Consider the following 21071-nt stretch of genomic DNA (forward strand, 5'->3'; position numbering starts at 1 on the left):
CGGTTGCATCTCTACACACCATTAATGAGGCAGCAGACAAAGTAATCAACAAATCAGTCCCATTTGCAATTGCACCAAAAATAAGGTACCTAGGAATAAACCTAACTAAAGAGGTAAAAGATCTGTACTCTGAAAACTATAGAACATATATGAAAGAGATTTAAGAGGACACAAAGAAATGGAAAAGCATTCCATACTCATGGATTGGAAGAACAAACATTGTTAAAATGTATATACTACCCAAAGCAATCTACACATTTAATACAATCCCTGTCAAAATACCAACAGCATTTTTCACAGAGCTAGAACCAACAATCCTAAAATTTGTATGGAACTACAAAACACCCTGAATAGCCAAAGCAATCCTGAAAAGGAAAAACAAAACTGGAGGCATCATGATTATGAATTTCAAGCCATATTACAAAGCTGTAATCATCAAGACAATATGGTATTGGCACAAAACAGAGAGACAGATCAATGGAACAGAATAGAGAACCCAGAAATGGACCCACAAAGGTATGGCCAACTAATCTTCGACAAAGCAGGAAAGAATATCCAATGGAAAAAAGTCTCTTCAACAAATGGTGTTGGGAAAATTGGTCTGCAACATGTGGAAGAATGAAACTAGACCACTTGCTTACACCATACACAAAAATAAATTCAAAATTGATGAAAGACCTAAATGTGAGACAGGAAACCACTAAAATCCTAGAAGAGAACACAGGCAGCAACCTCTTTGACTTTGGCCGTAGCAACTTCTTACTAGACATATTTCTGGAGGCAAAGGAAACAAAAGCAAACATGAACTACTGGGACTTGATCAAGACAAAAATCTTCTGCACAGCAAAGGAAACAATCAACAAAACTAAAAGGGAGAATATATTTGCAAATAACCTCTCTGATAAAGGATTAGTACCCAAAATCTAAAAAGAACTTATATCAAACTCAACACCCAAAAAACAACAAACCAGTTAAGAAATGGGCAGAAGACATGAATAGATATTTTTCCAAAGAAGACATGCAGATGGCTAACAGACACATGAAAAAATGCTCAACATCGCTAATCATCAGGGAAATACAAATAAAAACCACAATGAGATACCACGTCACACCTGTCAGAATGGCTAAAATTAACAACACAAGAAACAAGAGGTGTTGGTGAGGATATGGAGAAAGGGGAACACTCTTGCACTGTTGGTGGGAATGCAAACAGGTGCAGCCATTCTGGAGAACAGTATGAAGGCTCCTCAAGAAAACTAAAAGTAGAAATACCCTATGTTCCAGCAGTTGCCCTATTAGGTATTTACCCAAAGGATACAAAAATACAGATTTGAATGCAACCTGATGTTTATAGCAGCATTATCAACAATAGCCAAACTATGGAGAGAACCCAAATGTCCATCAACTGATGAATGGATAAAGAAGATGTAGTATACATATACAATGGAATATGACTTGTCCATCAAAAAGAATGAATCGTACCATTTGCAATGACATGGATGGAGCTAGAGTGTATTATGCTAAGTGAAATAAGTCAATCAGAGAAAAACAAATACCATATGGTGTCACTCATATGTGTAATTTAAAAAATGAAACAGATAAACATATGGGGGGGAGGAGAGAAGGAAACAAACCACAAGAGACTCTTAATGATAGAGAACAAACTGAGGGTTGATAGAGCGGGTTGGGTGGGGGATGGGCTACATGGGTATTAAGGAGGGCACTTGTGATGAGCACTGGGTGTTGAATGTAAGTGATGAATCACTGAATTCCACTCTTGAAACCAAAAAAAAAAAAAAAAGGAATAAGAAAGAAAGAAAAGAAAAAAAGAAATACTTCTAACTTAAAGAAAGGCAATAAAATAAAAAGCCATATTGAAAAACACAATTACTGGATTCTCTGTTGCTATTTCATATCATAGAGTAGCTGTATACATCCAGAACGGATGAGACCTTTTCAACAGATCACTTCTAATACTCTCCAGTAGAACTGGATATCAAGAAGGGCGGGAAGCAATACAGAGCACCCCAAACTCTCATGCAACGCTGGTAACTTGGCACAGTTGTTCTGGAAAGCTGTTTGGAAGCATCTACTAATTCTGAACACATGTGTACCCTCTGATCCAACAATTCTACTCTGAGGTATGGAGCCAACAGAAGTTGGACATGTGTGCGAAAAGATATGGACAGAAATGTTTATGGCAGCACTATTCATGATAGCTAAAAACTGGAAACAACCCAGATGCCCATCAAGAGTCAAAGGGATGAATAAGTGGTCCTTTGTTCACATAACGAGGAGCTATAGCACAAGGACATAAAACAATGTAGATAAATCTCACCAATGTTGAGCAAGAGGCACCAGATATGAAAGTGTACAGTTATGATTCCATTTTATAAATTTCAACAGCAGGCAAAACATGGTAGCAGAAAGAGGGCAGGAAGGCGGCTTTCAGGACACTGAAATGCTGTTTTTTTAAATCTGGGTAGTGATTACCTGGGTTAGTTGGTGCGAAAATGCATTGAACAGTACACTTAGGATTTGTGCACTTTTCTCTAGATTTATTCTCCTCTGGTAACATTTTTTTTTCTTTTTAAAGACCAGGTTGAAAAAAGCCAGAAGTATAAGGCTATATATTGTATGATTCCATTTATATGAAATAACCAGAGCGAGCAAGTTCATAGGAACAGAAAGAAAATTAACAGAGGCTGGAGGGAGGACAGAATGGAAATGATAGCTTAATGTACAGGGTGTCCTTTTGGGGATGATGAAAGTGTTCTGGAATGAAACAGTGGTGAATGTTACCCAACGTGTGAATGCATGGAATGCCACCTAATTGCACAGTTTAGAGAGGTGGCTTTTTTAAATGTTTGTTTGTTTGTTTGTTTATTAGAGATTGGGGGTGGGGCACAGAGAGAAAGGGAGAGAGAATCCCAAGAAGGCTCCATACTGTCAGTGCAGAGCCCGACTCAGGGCTCAATTTCACAAGCCATGAGATCCTGACTGGAACCAAAATCAAGAGTCAAACGCCTAACTGACCGAGCCACCCAGGTGCCCCAGGTGGTGACTTTTTATGTTATGTATATTTTACCACAATAAAAAAGACTGATATTAAGGGTGGTTTTTTTTAATTTTAGTTAATAAACAGTGCAATATTGGTTTTAAAAGTAGAGTTCAGTGATTCATCATACAACCGCCAGTGCTCATCATAACAAGTGCCCTCCTTAATACCCACCACTCATCTAGCCCAACCCCCCACCCACCTCCCTCCACCAGCCCTCAGTTTGTTCTCTGTCTTTAAAAAAAAATATATTGATCTGAGAAAAGCATGTTATTTCCCCCTTTTAGAGATAAGCCGAGGCCAGGAGCAGATAAATAACTTGCTCAAAGTTGACCAATGAATCTACAGAGTCAGAGCTCACCAAGGCCTGTCTGATTTCAGTGCCTTTCTCTATCCCCAGGGGTAATGTGGCTCAAACTGTCATGAGTACATGAATCACCTGGGAATCTGGTTAAAAATGCAGATTCTGATTCAGTAGATCTGCAAGGGGCCTGAGATTTTGCATTTCTAACAAGCTCCCAGGCAATGATGGTGCTCCTGGCCCAGGGGCCACTATTTGAGAAGCAGGGCTCTAACCCAGCTGTTAACAGTGACAGTTTCTCCTTTATCTTTGCAATTGTTGTCCACAGAGGGTTAGAGAAGGTGGGACCCATTGGCATTGTGTTCTATCACCAGCAACTCTCTGTGTAGAGAGCACAGACATCTTCCAATCAGAGCAGGAGAAAAGGACCTGCCATCATAGATGGAGAGCTCCTATTCTTGGCTTTGGTGAAGGGGAGAAACATTCACAGATTTATTATGACACTGGCAGCAACATTCATAATCTCCTCAGCACAAGGGAAAGAAGCCCACTTAATGCCACAGTATTGATGGCTCCATGAAAGCCACCCTCAACGTGGCACCAAGCCACTGGTACCCCTTGGTCTCCCATCCTCTTCTTATACGTTAGAGTGTCATCTCAAAGGACATCATGCTCAGGGCTCACAAGACAAGTTCTGGGGGAGAGATGGATGATGTCATCACCAGCAACAAGAGGTGAATGTTTTAAGTTAAGGATCTCTGTGCTCACCAGATGGGCTTCCTCCCTAAACATTCCAGACTCCTTGAAGATAGCTTCTTTCCTTGAAGCTCTCAAGGTATGTCATTAGAGTCTGGCCACCTCCCTCATCTTGTCCTCATTTCCTCTTGTCCACAAATGAATGCCATTCAAAATACCATCTCTCCCAGACAGGAACTTTCAGGGACTTCCTGGAATCTGGGGTGGAATCAAAGACTAATGATCAACATCACCATCTCTCTTCTTACTAATACTTCCAACCACCAGGAGCCATCTTTTATCCTGCATTGGAAGAGGGAAAACTCATGTCCCTGTTGACCTCCATCAACAGGCCAGCCAAGCACTGTACCAGGTACTTTGCTGATTTGTTCTATCCTCATAGCATCATACATCGTGAGCATTGCTTGTTGAGAAACATAAAGAGGACTCATTAGGGAGCTAGCATTGGAATGCCTCGTGCTGGTTGCCTAGCTTGAAGAGGAAAGATTTGGAGGGAAGACCTAAATTCATTTCCTCCCCTAGTCACTGGGGTTGGATTTTTCTCTAGCCAAAAGTAAAAGAGTCTGAGTTTGCTCTTTGTCCTAGACCATTTGTTTTCAACTATCTTTGCCCAAATTTTGCACTTTATGGCTTTCTTAAGAGAAACTCATGTTATTTTCATATGGTATGTAGATCCTACCTATTTATTTATTTGTTTGTTTGTTTGTTTATTTATTTAATTTCTTCCTCTTTCTTTCTTTCTTTCTTTCTTTCTTCCTTCCTTTCTTCCTTTCTTCCTTTCTTCCTTTCCTTTGGGCTCACGGGTCTCAGGGCCTCAGGTGAGGTCTGCCAGTTTGGTGAGCTTCACAGTGTCAAGAAGGTTTTACTGACAGTGACCATCAGCTGGGCCTCCAGACACACTCAGACTATGGGTGGCCTACATGGCACCGGGCAGTGGGTCTCATTCGGCCAGTGGAGCTGGGGGTAGCAAAGCTCCATGCCTCCCTGGAGCAGAAAGCAGATAAAAAGCCTGTAGCTCAGCCTCCTGCTGCCTGTAGTCACTCTCACTGGTAACTCTATGCAGTCTTGGTTTCTACATATGGCTTGTACTGAGGATTCTAGCCAAGACTTACCTGTTGATCTTGTAAACCATGGACTGTGAAAGGGTAGGCTCCTTCTCTCCTCTCCCTCCTCCTCCACTTCCTTCCCAACATTGGGCTTAGGGATCAGTCCTAGAACTCCTTTTCTCTTCCTCAACAATCTGCACTCCCACGGCTGTAAGGACCACCGTGGACATTCATACCTTTAGCCCCTAACTCTCTCCAGAGTTTCTGCCCTCTTGACATGTGCTTCTCTGTTCCATTTCATTCCTGTCTCATTGCTTCTGCTAGAATCCCCAGAGTTCTCCATGGTGCTGTGCGTTCCTGCCACCCTCACACCCAAGCCATCCCTGGGCCATTAGATCCTAGATCTCAAACACGTCTATATCAATTTCTATTCAACATTTTCAATAATGGCTCCCTACACCTTCCCTTCCAGTCATGCTAGAATTTGGAATTACATGTGTTTGCTTTTCTGCTTATTTTCTGTCTCCACAAGGAAATTACAGTTCCAGCAAGCACCCATGCCTTTTTCACTCCCTGTGGTATCCCTAGTATCTAATGCACAGAGTAGATGCTCAATAAATAATCACTGAATGGATGAATGAATGATGATACGTGACAGGGATACCAGGGAAAATGCATCCTCTGGCTGCTTTGGTTGTTTATTGTAGGATAATATTGTCAAGTAGAAATTGCTGGTGGAAATGAAAGGTGATGAAATTGGGAAAAGTCTAGAGACAATACACAGGAGATCTGTGGGAATTTTATTTCTTTGAAACCATCTTGGACTCAAATCTCTTCAGATTCTGCAGCTTTTGTCTCCTTTATGTTGCCTCAGGCCCCAATGAGCTTTTGACCGCTGGGGGCGGGGTGGGGGTGGGGAGAGCTCCAGAACTAGAAACACTATTCATTCTTTTTTCATGGATGAGGAAAGAAAAGCTGCATTTAATTAAGCACTTGGTCCACATTCAGAGGCAGAAATAACTGGGATTCAAATCCAATTCAATATGAATCCAATTTGATCTAAATCCAATTCAATCCAAATCTAACTCCAAGGCCAAGTTCATCGCTTTCCAAAAAACCACTACAGCCCACATATCACAAAGCTTATAGCAGCCACTGAATGCCCTCCCTTCGCTTCTCTTGACCCACTCACATTTTAATGATTTCCCATCATATGATTTTTGAAAATACCTGAAAATGCATTCCTGCAGGACAGACTGGGCAAAAATTCTTACTTATTGTAAAGATTGGAAAGAGGAACTTGGGGTAATGGGTGTTTGCTTTATCATTTAGGAATATTCAATTCTGCACCAGAGAGAGAGAGAGAGAGAGAGAGAGAGAGAGAGAGAGAGAGAAACAGGATGTATGAAACCCATAAGAAGGGTGAAGCATAGATGGAAAGTAAGCTGGTAACTTTAGACATGGATAAAACACATCGGGACTGTTAAATAGAGATCACGAATAAAGGAGGAGGTTGGAGACGTAGGAAGAATTCGTATCACACATTCAAGATAGAAGTAAGACAGTAACTGTATAATATATTAACAATAGAGTGGATAAACAAAATATTTGATGGAACAAACAAAATTTCACTTATAAAAAGAAGGGGATGGAAAGATTAAATCATAAGTCATGAGCATGCTGTGTCTGGATTGACAGCCACATCATCCTATATTGGTCTCCCATTGGTAACACCAAACATGGCCCCATTCTGGCTGTACCTGTCCTCTCCCAAAGAATGCAGATAAAATTCACAGCTACTCAGCAAGCTAATGGATGAACTACTGCTGGGGCCAGGTTTAACTGTTCCCATTTCTCCCCCATGACATATGTATCTTGGTTCTAAGCACCCTCCATCTGCTGGAACCCCCCTGGTCTTTTTAACCACACCAGCAGAGGGGAAGACACATGTAGCATACAGATAGGATATATGGATATTGAATGACCCAGGGTAGAGTAGGTATAAAGTTTCTACCTTCTGGCACCTTATTCTATGTGGGTTAACTTTCCCCTTGCTTCTTGCTGTGTTTTAAATGGATTTAAACCATGTGACTACACCATCTTAATTTGGTCTGTGAGCCTTTCTGTTCAGTGACCTTCAGAATTCCCTGCCTGCTAGTATTTGGAGCTACATTGCATCAGGGTAATTTTCCACAGCACACATGGCTGACCTTGAACAAACCTGTGGGTTAGAAGTTTTCCTATGACCTTTTGCTTTCTTTGTTATGCCTGCATGCTGCCTCATAGTCACCTGGATTCTCTCCCTCAAAATCTGCTCCTTACTCAGGTGATGAAACTTTCTTACCTCCATACACTGTCTTACTTAACAAAATTTGTCATCTTGTGTATCATTCTGTCATCTTACTGCTATTATTTCTAATTTGAGGTTGCAGAATCAACCTTCAAAACATATTCTCCTTAGAAATTTAAACCTGTAGGGGCACCTCGGTAGCTCAGTCGGTTAAGTGTCTGACTTCGGTTCAGGTCATGATCTCATGGTTCCTGAGTTCGAGCCCTGTGTCAGGCTCTGTGCTGACATCCTGGAGCCTGGAACCTACTTCGGATTTTTTGTTTCCTTCTCTATCTGCCCCTCCCCCACTCACACTCTGTCTCTCTGTCTCTCTCTGTCTCTCTCAAAAATAAATAAACATTTTTAAAATTTTTTAAAGGAATTTAAACCTATAATTAGGTTTAATTTACAAATTAAATAAATTTATAAATTATTTTAGAGTACACTGCCACCAAGTGGTAGGGGAGCCCCAGGCACAGCTATTTCTATCCTTTGCATTCATGAAGGAGTAAAAAGAGGGAAATGACAAGGTTCCTAAGGGTACATACAGCACAGAAGCCCCTTGGCCAGTTAGTGACTGAGATGGTTGTGGAGAAAGCCATTGCAATGAAAAGCCAAAGGCAAGAACCTAAGACTTAGAAAAGAAACTTGATGTTCCATAAACAGAAATGGAGATGAGTTTTGCTAACTCTGTCTTGTCTCAGTCGGTCATTTTTGGTGATTATAAACCATGCTTCAAGGGGCTCTGGGGCTGGTCTGGGTTCAAGAGAGAGGCTGACTAGGCAGACCTCCTATCTAGACTTCAGCCAGACAACTCTGCTTTTCTCTGTTTTATACATCAGGGTGCCGTGTTCACTTTCATTTGATAAAAAGGTTCTATAACTAAAAAGGGGGCTGTTGCTATATTTCAAATCCCTCTTAGAAGTTGTCATTCCATATATGACATTATTATAATTTTTAACATTCTGAACACCAGCTTATTTCTATTGACCCAACTGTATGGAGGGTGGTCTGCTGGACAAGGAAGAGGGGAAGACAAGCATTTGGAGACAGAGAAGCCTTCCCAGTGAAGGAGGAGACATAGAAGACCCCCACCAACAATAGAAAATTGCTAGAACAAGGAGTTAAGTGCTGGGACCACAGGAGGTCCTGCCCACCTTCATTTGAACAAACAGAGAAAGAGAAAGAGACTCTTGCATGACTAAAACCTCCTTGGCACAGGTTTGGTTTCACTAGCATAACCATGATAAGGATCCTAGTAAACTCAAGGGCAAGTTCAAGTTTTATGAAGACATCATGATGACGATGATATTGGTAATGACTCTGAAGCTTAACTGAGCACATACGATGCGGTAAGTGCTATCATTACCTCCATTTTGAAGATGACAAAACTGAGCCCCAGAGAGGTTAAATAACTTGCCCAAGGTCACAAGGAAATAACAATGGAGCCAAGACTGCAAAACCAGGCAGTTTTTCTCCAGAGTTCCAGCTGGCCTCCTCAACTGATAGGGGCTTGCCTAAGACCACCACATGTAAACCAGCTCTCCACCTCACCCTGCCTCCCGCATCCCCACTTCTAGCCAATCAGTGCTCGCCCATCCTCCCAGTCATCTGCCTGGGGCCTGACCAGATGGAATAGTCTTTGACCAGAGTCAGGAAGGAAAGCCACCGCCCAGAAACACAGGCATGGGGTTGAGGTCCCTCCCTTGTTGCTGGAGCCATGTGTCTGTTCCTGTTCACCATCATTGTCCCCCCCTGAATCACTCTCCGAAGCCCTGGGGGAGGTTTGTGGTTTACCTGCACCCCAGATGCTCTCTCTGTTCTGCCTTCCAAAGGCTCAGTCCCTTTGGTTTCCTTTGGCGGACCCAGCTTCCAACCCCCAGCTTCTCTGTCCTTGGCACTTGCCTGCTTCCTTCCCTGTAGGGAGACAAGTGACAGAAGCTGACATCCTGCAGGTGGAAGTGACAGGTGGTGGATGGGTGGGTGCATGTGGCTGCCACATAAACACATCAGGAAGCAGCTTCCACCTCTGGATTCATGAACTCCCATATCAAGTGCCTGGTCCAACTGGGTCCCTGATCCCTGCCTCAACTGGGTTTTCTAGACTTGTCCACTTGTCTGCTCAGCCACATGTGCACACTTCCTACCCTTCGCTGACCCAGCTGACTTCCCAGAACTGATCCCTGTCCATGTGACTGGTCATCTACTCCCTGTCTGGTTTTGCCTTCATCTGTAACACCTTCCCTGGAAATCAGCCACCTGTTACCTCAGCTTGTTTTCTGTCTGGCTGAATTCTGAGTCCCAGCCTTCTCTGCCTTCATCTGGACCTGTGCTGGCTGGGTTCCCCTGTGAAATCCCATAGGTCATAATATAATGTTGGAGGGAAAGGAAACAGAGTCCTTGGTATTTGTTTTCTTATTTAATACTCACCATGGCCCTATAAGATGTTGACCCAAAAAAAGACCCAATGACAAAAAAAGTAAGTGAGACTCAGGGAGAGTCTCAGGGAGACCCAACATCACGTAGCAACAGGCTACTCTGACTTTACTCCCTTATAAATTTTCTCAGCCTAAATTAGATTCCCAGAACCAGCCATCCACTCCCATGAGGGAGGTCTAGTGACTAGTGTCAACAGATTGCACCTTTCTGGCTCAGATAACAATTTAACAAAGGAGTCTTTCTTCAAAGCTTGAGAAAATGTCCCCAACTTGTGATGGCTTCATCCACAACAACTATCCAGGAACCTTCTGGGAGGGGAGTCCCCACGGGCCAGGAAGTTTGTCTGCTTCATACCTCACCATCGGACAGTACCTGGCACGTATATATTCAACAATGTATATGGTTGAACCAAGTAGGTCATTGCCCAGGGCCACCTGTGTTTTAGAGCAGAACCAGGACTTGAACTCTTCCCTGCACAGGTGGTGTAGCCAGATGTTTTCCACTGCACCATGTCTCATTCAGGATTAGTCAGCAAAGATGGTCTACCTCTGTGTTATGTTATTTCAACGGCGATTATTGGTTACTTTGCATATTGTCCTTAGAGAACTAGCTCGTCTTACCACTACCAGCCACCCCTTTCAGCGGTCTTGTGGTTATCCATATGCTTATCAGTCTGGCTAGTCATCTATCATCCTTAAAAATACGGACACCCCATGGAAACACTTCGCATGGCAAAAGAGACAAAGCACAGAAGGAAAATCCCTCTGGATTCTAGGAATCAGGAAACATGGCTTCTAGTCTTGTCTTTGCCACTGGTGGCTCTGAGGACAAGACCCTTCACTCGCCCCCCAATCCCAGAAGCCTTCCTGGAAAACGAGGGAGTTGGACCCAAAGGTTTCTGAGGGCCCCTGATGAATCCCTCATCATCCTGACGCAATCCCGTTCATGGGGCCCAGTCTCCTGTCCTAGTCTGGTCGTCCTGCTCAGAGTCCTGTGCTGCTGACTGACTTCAGCTTCCTTCAGCCTCCTGTAGGGGAAATCCCTCCTCTTTACTCTTCCTTTTCTGAACTGACCTAACCATACCTTTCCCTGATGATTTGGTCTGCTGCTGTTGACTGCAGGGTGTAGGAAGCCAAATCAACCCTGCCTGGGGCCCAAACAAGAAGACCTGAGCTCCTTCCTCCCTCCCCAGCCCTCCTTGCCCATCAGCACCTCACCTGGTGCATGCTTTTTCACTCACCCAAGTGACAGAGGTGCGTAGTCTCATCCCTTTGGATAAATGAACACATGGCTCATGGTAAACATCTGAAAAACAAAGGATAACCAATAGACCCAGTTTGGTTTTACCTGGTCCTATATCCTGGAGACAGGACAGTGCCTGGCACAGGACATGCCACAGACACTTCATAAGTATTTGTTGTAAGGTTGAAAATGGGGCAAAAATCAATGGTTTCCTTGTCAGGCTAAAGCTTACATCTGTCTTCTGTCTATGAGCTCCTTGCATAAGCATCTGAATAGAACCTGGTCAAAGCTTTCTCTTATAGAGGATGCTTCCTAACTTCAATGGGCTCCGTTGTGTCCATTAATGAGGGAGGGGGATTTACATCAGATCCACGATGGTTATGACAAGGACTGATGGGGAACCAACAAATGGTAAAGGAAAAAGGTGCTACTCAAAAGACACAGCTCTTCCTTTGCTGGAGTTGCTTGGAACTTGGTTATTAAAATAAAGGTTAAAAAGCTCATGAGAATTTAAAAGAAACAATGTTCATTGCTGATGGAGACCAAAAAAGAAAGATGCAAAAGCCAAGATCATCAAATGCTGACTCTCTGTTCAGCAAGTTCAGGTTGTTACAGCTATACGTTTTGGCTTTGTATTTTTTTTAAGCCCTCTAATGCTGGGTATTCCAGAAAGGCTGTACCGTGCTACATTTCCACGAACAACGAAATGAGTGATCCAGTGTCTCTGCATCCTTGTCAACTTTTGAGGTTATCGCTATTTTTTATTTTAGCCAACCTGGTAGGAGCAGAGTGATGGCTCATTGTGATTTCTTATGTGTGTCTGATGATCTAATATTTATAACAAGATGACATAAACAGTGCATAAACTGTATAGTATATATCATCCCAGTGGAACACAGGAAAATAATTCCATTATTACACACATCAGTATTTCTGCAGCAAATCTATGAGCATTCACCTAAGTGGAATAAGTAAGGGCAACAAGTATCCTCATCCCAATTTAAATCTAAATAAGCCAACAAATGAGCTCAGGTCAAATTTGGCTACCAAGCATGTAATGAAAAAAATTCTGTTTTCCCAGCTGTCTTGATATTGGAATTGCAGATAAAAAAATTTGGAGCCTATTGATAAATTATTCTGAATGGCCTAATTCTATTAAGGCACTACTGGCATTGACTCAATGAATGGTAGAGAGGATAGGCTGGTAAAAGATACTCTTCATTCATTCACTTATTCATCCATCTGACAAATACTTGTTTCTTTTTTAAGTTTATTTATTTATTTTGAGAGAGAGGGAGAAAGAGAGAGAGAGTGAGCAGGGGAGGGGCAGAGAGAGAGAGATAGGGAGGCACAGAGAGAATCCCAAGCAGACTCCTCTCTGTCAGCTCAGAGCCTGATGCAAGTCTCGATGTCATGAATCATGAGATCATGACCTAAGCCAAAATCAAGAGTTAGACGCTTAACCAACTGAGCCACCCAGGCATCGCCAATACTTGTTGAGTAGCTACTATGTGCTAGCAAATGAGGACTTTTCTCTATGAAGCTGGGTGAGGAAGCACCTTACATGGGCTCCTGAATACCCTGCCCCCTCTAGGCTAGAAGATGGCGCTTTGGTGGGGCTGGGGGACACCACCTTGGGCTGGAACTGACTCATGGGTATGGTTTGGGGTCCTTTTTTGATTTTCATGTTATCATGTACAAAACAGACAAATATGGGCGTTGAGCAAATTCCCAGCTTCTCAAAAATATGCTCCTATATGAGAGGGGGAAGGAGAGAGATCTCTTGATTGGTTTCAGGATGAAGCTATTTTTTTCATTCAACTGGTACTGCCCAGACTGCTGCCCTGTTTCAGGTGAGTTTTCTTTCAAAGACAAAACCACTATTTTGGATGTACTCTGAGTTGTCTCTCCCCTCTGGAGGATGGATTAACAAATTTGCTTATATAGCTCTAAGAAGTGGGGTGGATGTGAACAAGAAAGAAGAGGGAATGGGGTGCCTAGGTGGCTCAGTCTCCCGGTTAAGCCTCCAACTCCTGGTTTCAGGTCAGATCATGATCTCACAGTTCATGGGTTTGGGCCCCACATTGGGCTTTGTGCTGACAGTAGAGGGCCTGCTTGAGATTCTCTCTCTCTCTCTCTCTCTCTCTCTCTCTCTCTTTCTCTCTCTCTCTGCCCTTCTCCCAGTTACGTGCTCTCTCTCTCTCTCTCTCTCAAAATAAATAAATAAATAAATAAATAAATAAATAAATAAATACTTTTTTTGAAAAAGAAGAGGGAGTGATTCCTTCTTATTGGACTCCCCTTGGCCTCTGTACAAAATTTCCCCTTGGCCTCTGTACAAAACCCCCTTGGTCCAGTTAGTCTTGATTCTGTGTGGGCTCTTAACTCATTTCTGATCACCCAACACCTCACTTCCAAAGCACTTTGGTGTCTTCATTTTTCCTTTTCCATTCAGTCAATAAACATTTGTGGAAGCTGCTATTTTCTAGGCCTGGGGACACCGTGATGACTTTCATGGACCATAAGCACGTTTGCCTTCATGGGCTGCTTCCTCCATTCATGGTCTATAGCAAAGCCAAAGGGCTGACCCAGAATTTGCCCTTGACTTACGCTCTTTGCAGCACAGACTTTGCAAGCTGGAAGATCTGTATTTAACTCCCACTTCTTCCCAACCTAAACCGACTGCATTTTCCTCTCAGTTATTCTACCAACAAAGGAAGTAATTAAATGTACCTCGAAGGGTGTCTGAGCAGATTAACTAAATTTATTTCTGTAACTTGCCATACAATGCACTCTGCAAAGGCTAGTTACCTTTCCTGTGATTTCTTGACCATCTCCCATGTGCCTGGAGGGAACTCAGCATGACACTTCTGAATGGGATAGAGGCAATGTTCAAGGGTACAAGGCCAAAGGTAAGCCCTCAGTAAGGTTAACTTTTGATTTGTGAAGATGGAAAAGGTGTGTTGGCCACTGATGTTCCACAAAAACTAGCTGATCAGCCATGGCTGGGACTGAATTAAGGAGCTGAATCAGTTATTCTGCAAACAGGGTCATGGCTCAAAGCTGATGCAAAGCACGGGGAGCTGACCGTCGTTGGTGTATATCTACCTGTGGCCCCTCCACGTGGTTTCCCATCTCACTCAAGAAAACACCAAAGACTTTTGAGCATCCTCAGACCCTACCCAATTCCCCACCCCAGCCCTCCCTGCCCCTTCCTCACTCTGTCTTAACCACGCTGGCCTTGCCATCCCCCAAATGAACATGTTCCTGGACCACTCTTCCTCTAAGAGACTCATGTGGGTGACTCCCTCACCTCCTTGGCCAATTGCTCAAAGTGCCCCCTCTAACCAAAGCCCTCCCAAGCCAGGTATTTCCATCCTCCTGTCGGTCTTTTCTTCTCCATTGTATCCTGCCCACCCAGCACTGTCTAGTTTAGTGGGCAGCTGAGTGCATTCATTGGTTACCCACATACCCACTAGCAAGTAAGCTCCATGTGAGATTTTTTTGTCCTTTTTTTCTCCACCATGTTCCCAGAACATCAAGCAGAGCCTGGCCCAGAGCATGGGCTCAATACATACTTGTTGAATGATATATAATTCTACTATTCTATACTCCCACAGTGGAATCCTTGCAAGGCCCTCGACTCAGGGACCTACACCTTTACATTTATTTAAGAATGCTGGAAGATGGCTCATTTTTTGTTTGTTTGTTTCCTTTCTCAGTTTGTCCTGGGAACAGAGGGTTTCCTGGGCCTTGTCCTGGGACTGGGCCGGCAAGGCCAGTGGCAAGGCCTTGGCACTTCTGCTACTCATTTCCAGATGACCCTTCCCATGCCCTTCATTCAGCATAATGCCCTGCATAGGGCAGGTGCCCGGTCAGTGTTCACTGAGTAGAAGACTGGTTAGCTGAGTCCAAACAAAAGAGAGGATAAATATGGATGTGCAACAGATCCCAAAAGGGACCCTTCCCCCAGCCAGAAAGTGAGCAGCAAAATGAAATCAGCTCCAGCTTTGGTTCTTCCATCAAAGGCAGAAAGTTCAAAATCAAAAAGGTGAGAACACCATGTTCCAGAGTGGTTAAGAAACTTGTTCTGAGTCACCCAGCTAGCAGCTAGCACATTTAGAGTTCAGCTGGCTAATTCAGCCATCTCTCCATTGTCCATAGATGCCTCAACTTTTAAGTCAGGCTTTGAGCATGAGAACTAACAAATATTAGAATGTGTCTTTACTTTCCATAGCTGGCCTGCCATCCCTCCTTCCTTCTTACTAAATTTTTTTGATGTTTATTTATTTTTGACAGAGAGAGAGACAGAGCATGAGTAGGGGAGGGGCAGAAAGAGAGGGAGACACAGAATCAGAATCAGGCTCCAGGCTCTGAGCTGTCAGCACAGAGCCCAACATGGGGCTCAAACTCACAGACCGTGAGATCATGACCTGAGCCGAAGTAGGACGCTCAACCAACTGAGCCACCCAGGTTGCCCCCCTCCTTCCATCTTATATGGAACATCTTTGCTCCTTTGTCCCTCACAACCTTCCTGAGTCACCTCACTGTCCAGGCCAGGAAGTAAGGCCATGTCACCCACCTGCACAGTGGCGGTGTGCAGGCCATTTACATTATTTCCTTTCCTTTCAACAATGAACTTTCCAGGTGGGCATTTTCTGTTGAGGAAGCTGTGACTCAGTAGAGCTCAAGGGTGTCCAGTAGAAAGGGATGTGAACCCAACTAGTCTCTCCAACCTCAAAACAAGATCCATATGACCTCTTTTTATTACTTAGGGTTTCTCAACCTGGGTGGTCTTGGCATTTGGGACAAAACAACTCTTGTGGGGGTCGTCCTGCACACTGTTGGGATGTTTAGCAACCTCCTGGCCTCTAGCCTCTACTTACCAGATGCCGGTAGGGTCTCTCAGGGGTGACAACCAAAACCATCACCAGATATTGCCAAATGTCCCCTGGGGGCTTAACACCCTTGCCCCTGTTGAGAATTGCCACTCTGACCCCATCACACAGGATGCTACTCAACACAGATCCACCTCGTGCACCCCCTTGAAGAACACAGAACCTACTTCGCCTTCAGGTTGGTATAAAAAGAACTGCTTAATGTTCCTCAGCTGGAACACCGGAGTTCAAGTCCTAGCTCTACGCCCAAATAGCTGTTGACTTTGGATGAGTTGCTTACTCTGACAAAGAAGAATGATAATACTATCAGACTCAGGAAATTAAGTCAAAATAAATATACAAAGACTACTGTAGGGGATCAGAAGATGCCACCCCAAAATGGGCCACTTTGGCATAAGGGCTTCTGTGAGCTGAAGACAACTGAAAGGCAGTGACCCCAAAACAGCTCTCTGCTCTTCCCCCATTTGCCTCAATGTAGGACACAAATTCTCCTTTGTGTAGATCTCTCTCCTCCTCTCTCTCACACCAGGAAGGAGAGCAGGAGATAACCATAGACCCTCATCAGCCCAGAGGCACTGCCAGATGATAACAAATCTCAGTAAAACACTGGACTCTCTTGTTCATTAGCTCCCCCCATACATTTGCTTTCCAATTGTCTGCTGCCCCTAAAAGCCTGACCCCCCTTCCTTTGTCTTGTCACTTCTCTGCAATGTATTGTTCCTTGTCAAACAATAGTACATAAGCTTTCTGGCCTAACCATTTCTTTAGGGTTTTCCCTTCTTTCTAAAAAGACCCCCCCATGCCATGTAAAAATATTAATATCAAACAAAACATGTATGCCTTTTCTCCTGGAACCTGTCTTTTGTTAGTTTAACTTCCAGGATCCAGGTGCAGAAGCTAAGGCGTACAGCAAGAATGTTTTTCCTCTCCTATGCCATGAAAAACAAACTCCACTGGCGGTAATGCTTGCCAGGGAGACACTAAAATCCAGCACCTAGTTTCATGACTGTGGCTCTAACCATCCAAAACTGAGGAACAGCCATGAACTCTGAGCTGTCCCAGCATCTTGGACTCTCATCTCCCACACCAAAGGCTCTTTCCTAACCAACGAACAATACATTTGCTCACATGAGCAATGCCTGGGTCTGGAATTGCAGACTCATTCTGCCCTACCCAGGCAGGACCACCATACACGCCCCCTTCTCAGTTTCTAGTATATACAAATTCCTAATTCTTTCCCATAGTTAAATTCTCCATGAATTTCTTCACTGTCGATGGCTCCCTTGCCTGACAAATAAGTGAATTCAGAGCTCATTTTGATGGTCACTGTATAGGCCATTGTCTTTCCTTTAACAAGCCCTCAGTACAGTGCCTGGCACATAATAAATGCTCAATAAACATTAGCCAGCACTGTTATCCTATGTAGCCCTATGCATTGCCCTCCCTAAGCCCCTCTTATCTGACCTCAGGTTCTCATCCCCTTAGCAGGATGTGGGCCTTAAGCAAAACTTTAACCATTTCATTGTCAATAGGAAAATGCAGGGCAGAAGCCAAAACTTCACCAGGTGGCTGATGGGAGGAGGGATGTGCCTACCAAGAACCCACACACACCGACTCTCAGGCCCAAGATCCACCAAGTGGTGAGAAGGGTCTGCAGCAAAGCAACCCCGATGCTCTTTTTCCTGGACTGTGAGCTGAGGAAAAACTCTCACCTGGAGAAGACCTAGTGAAACCCTCTCACCTGTAGACCTTGTAATTCATAGGGTGGCTCCAGGGCCTGTCTCTCCCTCACAGGAAGAGGCTTTGGCAAATTCAAGATGTCTCCATGTAAAGGGTCAGATTTCCACCTGGGAAGACTTTGTCCCTGAGGGAGTGGAGATCTGGCACCTTGTCCACAGGGGAAGGTGTGCTTAACCACAACCATCTGGTCGGGAGATGGGCTGCCAGAGTGGGGGGTAGGGGGAGCCTTCGGGGTGATGAGCCCAAACCCCGGCTTGGTTCCTAGGAGACTGGGAACCTTGCAAAAGTCACATCAGGTGCTCTGTGGCCCTCAGTTGTAAAATCAGAGATAAGAGAGCTGGCCGATGTGCCACATTCAGCCTGGGTGAGAAAGAACAAATCCCAGGCTGTGAGGTAGTCACCCACCCCATTCTCACCTCTCCTCTTATTCACTGGCCCGATCTTCTCAAGTTAAGGACTCAGCTTCATCACGATTCCTTTTATTAAACATGTTTTTTAACTTTCTGTATTCCGATGCTTTGGCATCTAGGGCCCAACTGACCTAGAAGCGACTGTCCCTCCCAAGGTTAGTCAAATCCTAAAGATAGTAAATAACCCACTTGGGACTGCAATTTTCAAATATAAACCAGCTGATTCAGAGCCACCACCCCCCAACTACCTTCTGTCCCCAGCTGTCACACTCTGGGCCACTCTTCCCCTCCCCCAGTCATGACCAAGGTCAGGTGCCAGACAACTAGGCGAGACATCAGATAACTAGGGACAGCCCTTGGGCCCCAGAACCCACTGAAGTTACTCGAAACAACCAATCTTTAACCTGCTTACCCTTTCTTTCCTGCTCCTCCCCATGGAAACCACAATAAAGGCTCTTGCTTGCTGTTCCCTATCTCCTTCTGTCTCCTGACTGACCATGGTGCCTCTCCATGTGGACCCACAACACTATTGCGACTCCCGGGTCAAAGTGGGGGCTTCCTGTACTCAGGAGATAGGCAAGGTCTTCCTCAAGTCCAACTCACAGTGCATCCGTTGGTCCACAGACTCACGTTTGTTATACCCCTACTTCCTGAATGCATAATTGGAGTAGATATCCTTGGAAACTGGCTGAGTCCCCACATTGGCTCTGTGATCAAAGTCTGGGGTAGGAAGGGCTAAATGGAAGGCAGTGGATCTTCACCATCGCCCCCCCCCCCCACCAAGATAGTAAACCAGAAGCAGTGCTGAATCTCACAGGGACCGCAAAGGCTGCTGTCATCCTAAAACACTTGAAAAAACACTTGTCACACCCCAGTGTAACTCACCAGCTTGGATTGTGCAGAAGTCAGGTGGATCTTGGAGGATGACTATGAATGATTCTAAACTTATTCATGCAGTGACTCCAACCGCAGCTGCTCCCCCCGCTGTCATTCTTTCTTGGAGCCCACAAACACAGCTCCTGGCACTTGGTATGGAGCCATGGCCCCAGCCAACGCCCTTTTGTCCATACCATCTTGTAAGGAATATAGGTTTCATTTGCCTCTATCTGACAGATCCAACAGTATACCTTTATGGTCTCTCATCAGGGCTTTGTCAATTCTCCTGCTTGCAAGAAAGTCTATAGTGTGATACCTATAGAGAACATTTGTGACAGCATACAGTGTGCAGAGGTCACAATCATGGCACCAAACATCACAGTGGTCCCCTGCATTGGTGACATTGTGCTGATTGGATCATCTGAACACAGAGTGGAAGGCACTTTAGATTCTGTATTAGTCAGGGTCCAGCCAAGAGACAGAAAAGGGGAGTCACAGATATAGTGAACAACCAATATCCCTAGGGCAAGATCCAGATTTTATTTTAGAGGACATGGCCATGGCTAACTGGAAAGGGTGTCAAGGAAGCCACGCATGGGTAAATGCCTTATTGGTGGCATTCTGCTGTACAAGTGCCCAGGAAAGCTGCTGACCACTTGAGTGTGATGGCCGTCATGTACTGTAGGAGCCAGGCACCAAAGAAACCATCCACCGCAGGACCCATATGCTGGAAAAAACTGAATACTGCAGGAGCCCAGTGCCAGAAAAGTCATTTTAAAAAAATTTAATGTTTATTTATTTTTGAGAGAGAGAGAGAGAGAGAGAGAGCGAGCATGAGCAGGGAAGGGGCAGAAAGAGAGGGAGACACAGAATCTAAAGTGAGCTCCAGGCTCTGAGCTGTTAGCACAGAGCCCGATGTGGGGCTTAAACCCATGAACCATGAGATCATGACCTGAGCTGGAGTCGGATGTTTAACCGAGCCACCCAGGTGTCCCTAGAGAAACCATTCTTTGGCAGCAGAAGTCTGGCCAAGGGAGTGCACCAGAACCAGGAAGAGTCTCCATCTATTTTCAGTATTCCTCCAGCATCCTCTACTGACAAAGCTGGTGGCAAAGGGGAAATATGTAAAGGGCATATCAAGAACTGTGAAATAGGTATGAGATTTTATTCTACTTGCAGACGACCCAGCTAGCCTGCCCCAGTGTCATGGACACTGTCAGGAAACATATGATACCTTGTGCAGATTCAAAGACTTGTATGACTTACGGCACAACAACCAAAACATACTGTATCTTAGCTTCTACTCACCTTGGCTCTGAAGTCCCAGAGCTTCTGACTTTTGATCTCAGGGTCATGAGTTCAAGCTCCCTATTGAGTGTGAAGCCTACTTTAAAAATAATAGTAATAAATTTTAAAAATTAGTAAAGCAAACTAGAGAAAAGAGAATGTGATTAAGAGAATCAAAAGAGAGAGAATACATTTACAGTACTGGGCTGTAAAAAGTCCACATATAAGCAGACTGGAGCAGTTCAAACCAATGTTGTTCAAGGATCAACTGCATAAGAAAGAATGCCTGACTCATCTTTTCCCATTAATTTTTAAATTTTTTTTAAACATTAAATTTGAGGGCGTCTGGGTGGCTCAGTTGGTTAAGTGTTCAACTTCAGCTCAGGTCATGATCCCACAGTTCATGAGTTTAAGCCCCCCGTCAGGCTCTGTGCTGTCAGCTCAGAGCCTGGAGCCTGCTTCAGATTCTGTGTGTATGTCTCTCTCTCTCTGCCACTCCCCTGCTCCCACTCTGTGTCTGCCTGTGTCCTGAGAATCCCAGTCCAAACTGCCTGTTTGGTAAAATGAAATACCTTTTGGAAAAAGATATTTGCCTTCTTTGCAAGGATCCAAGACACCTGTAAGACTCCCTCCTCCACTGACCATTGGCAGGGTCCTTGGTACCAAGGGAGGCTATGGTTGAACAGAAG

The 21071-nt window shown here is 44.4% G+C and overlaps 1 long non-coding RNA gene across 1 annotated transcript; it reads right to left on the reverse strand.

Moving 5' to 3' along the window:
• Positions 1 to 9299: 9299 nt before the first annotated feature.
• LOC125913098 (uncharacterized) lies at positions 9300 to 19348 on the reverse strand. The gene is made up of 3 exons (XR_007454925.1): positions 19105 to 19348; positions 11170 to 11234; positions 9300 to 9407 (listed from the first exon to the last, which is right to left on the reverse strand). It is a non-coding gene; the product is annotated as an uncharacterized LOC125913098 (long non-coding RNA).
• Between the last annotated feature and the right edge of the window lie 1723 nt (positions 19349 to 21071).

The sequence above is a fragment of the Panthera uncia genome (genome assembly GCF_023721935.1).
Source record: "Panthera uncia isolate 11264 chromosome C1 unlocalized genomic scaffold, Puncia_PCG_1.0 HiC_scaffold_4, whole genome shotgun sequence".
NCBI lineage: Eukaryota > Metazoa > Chordata > Mammalia > Carnivora > Felidae > Panthera > Panthera uncia.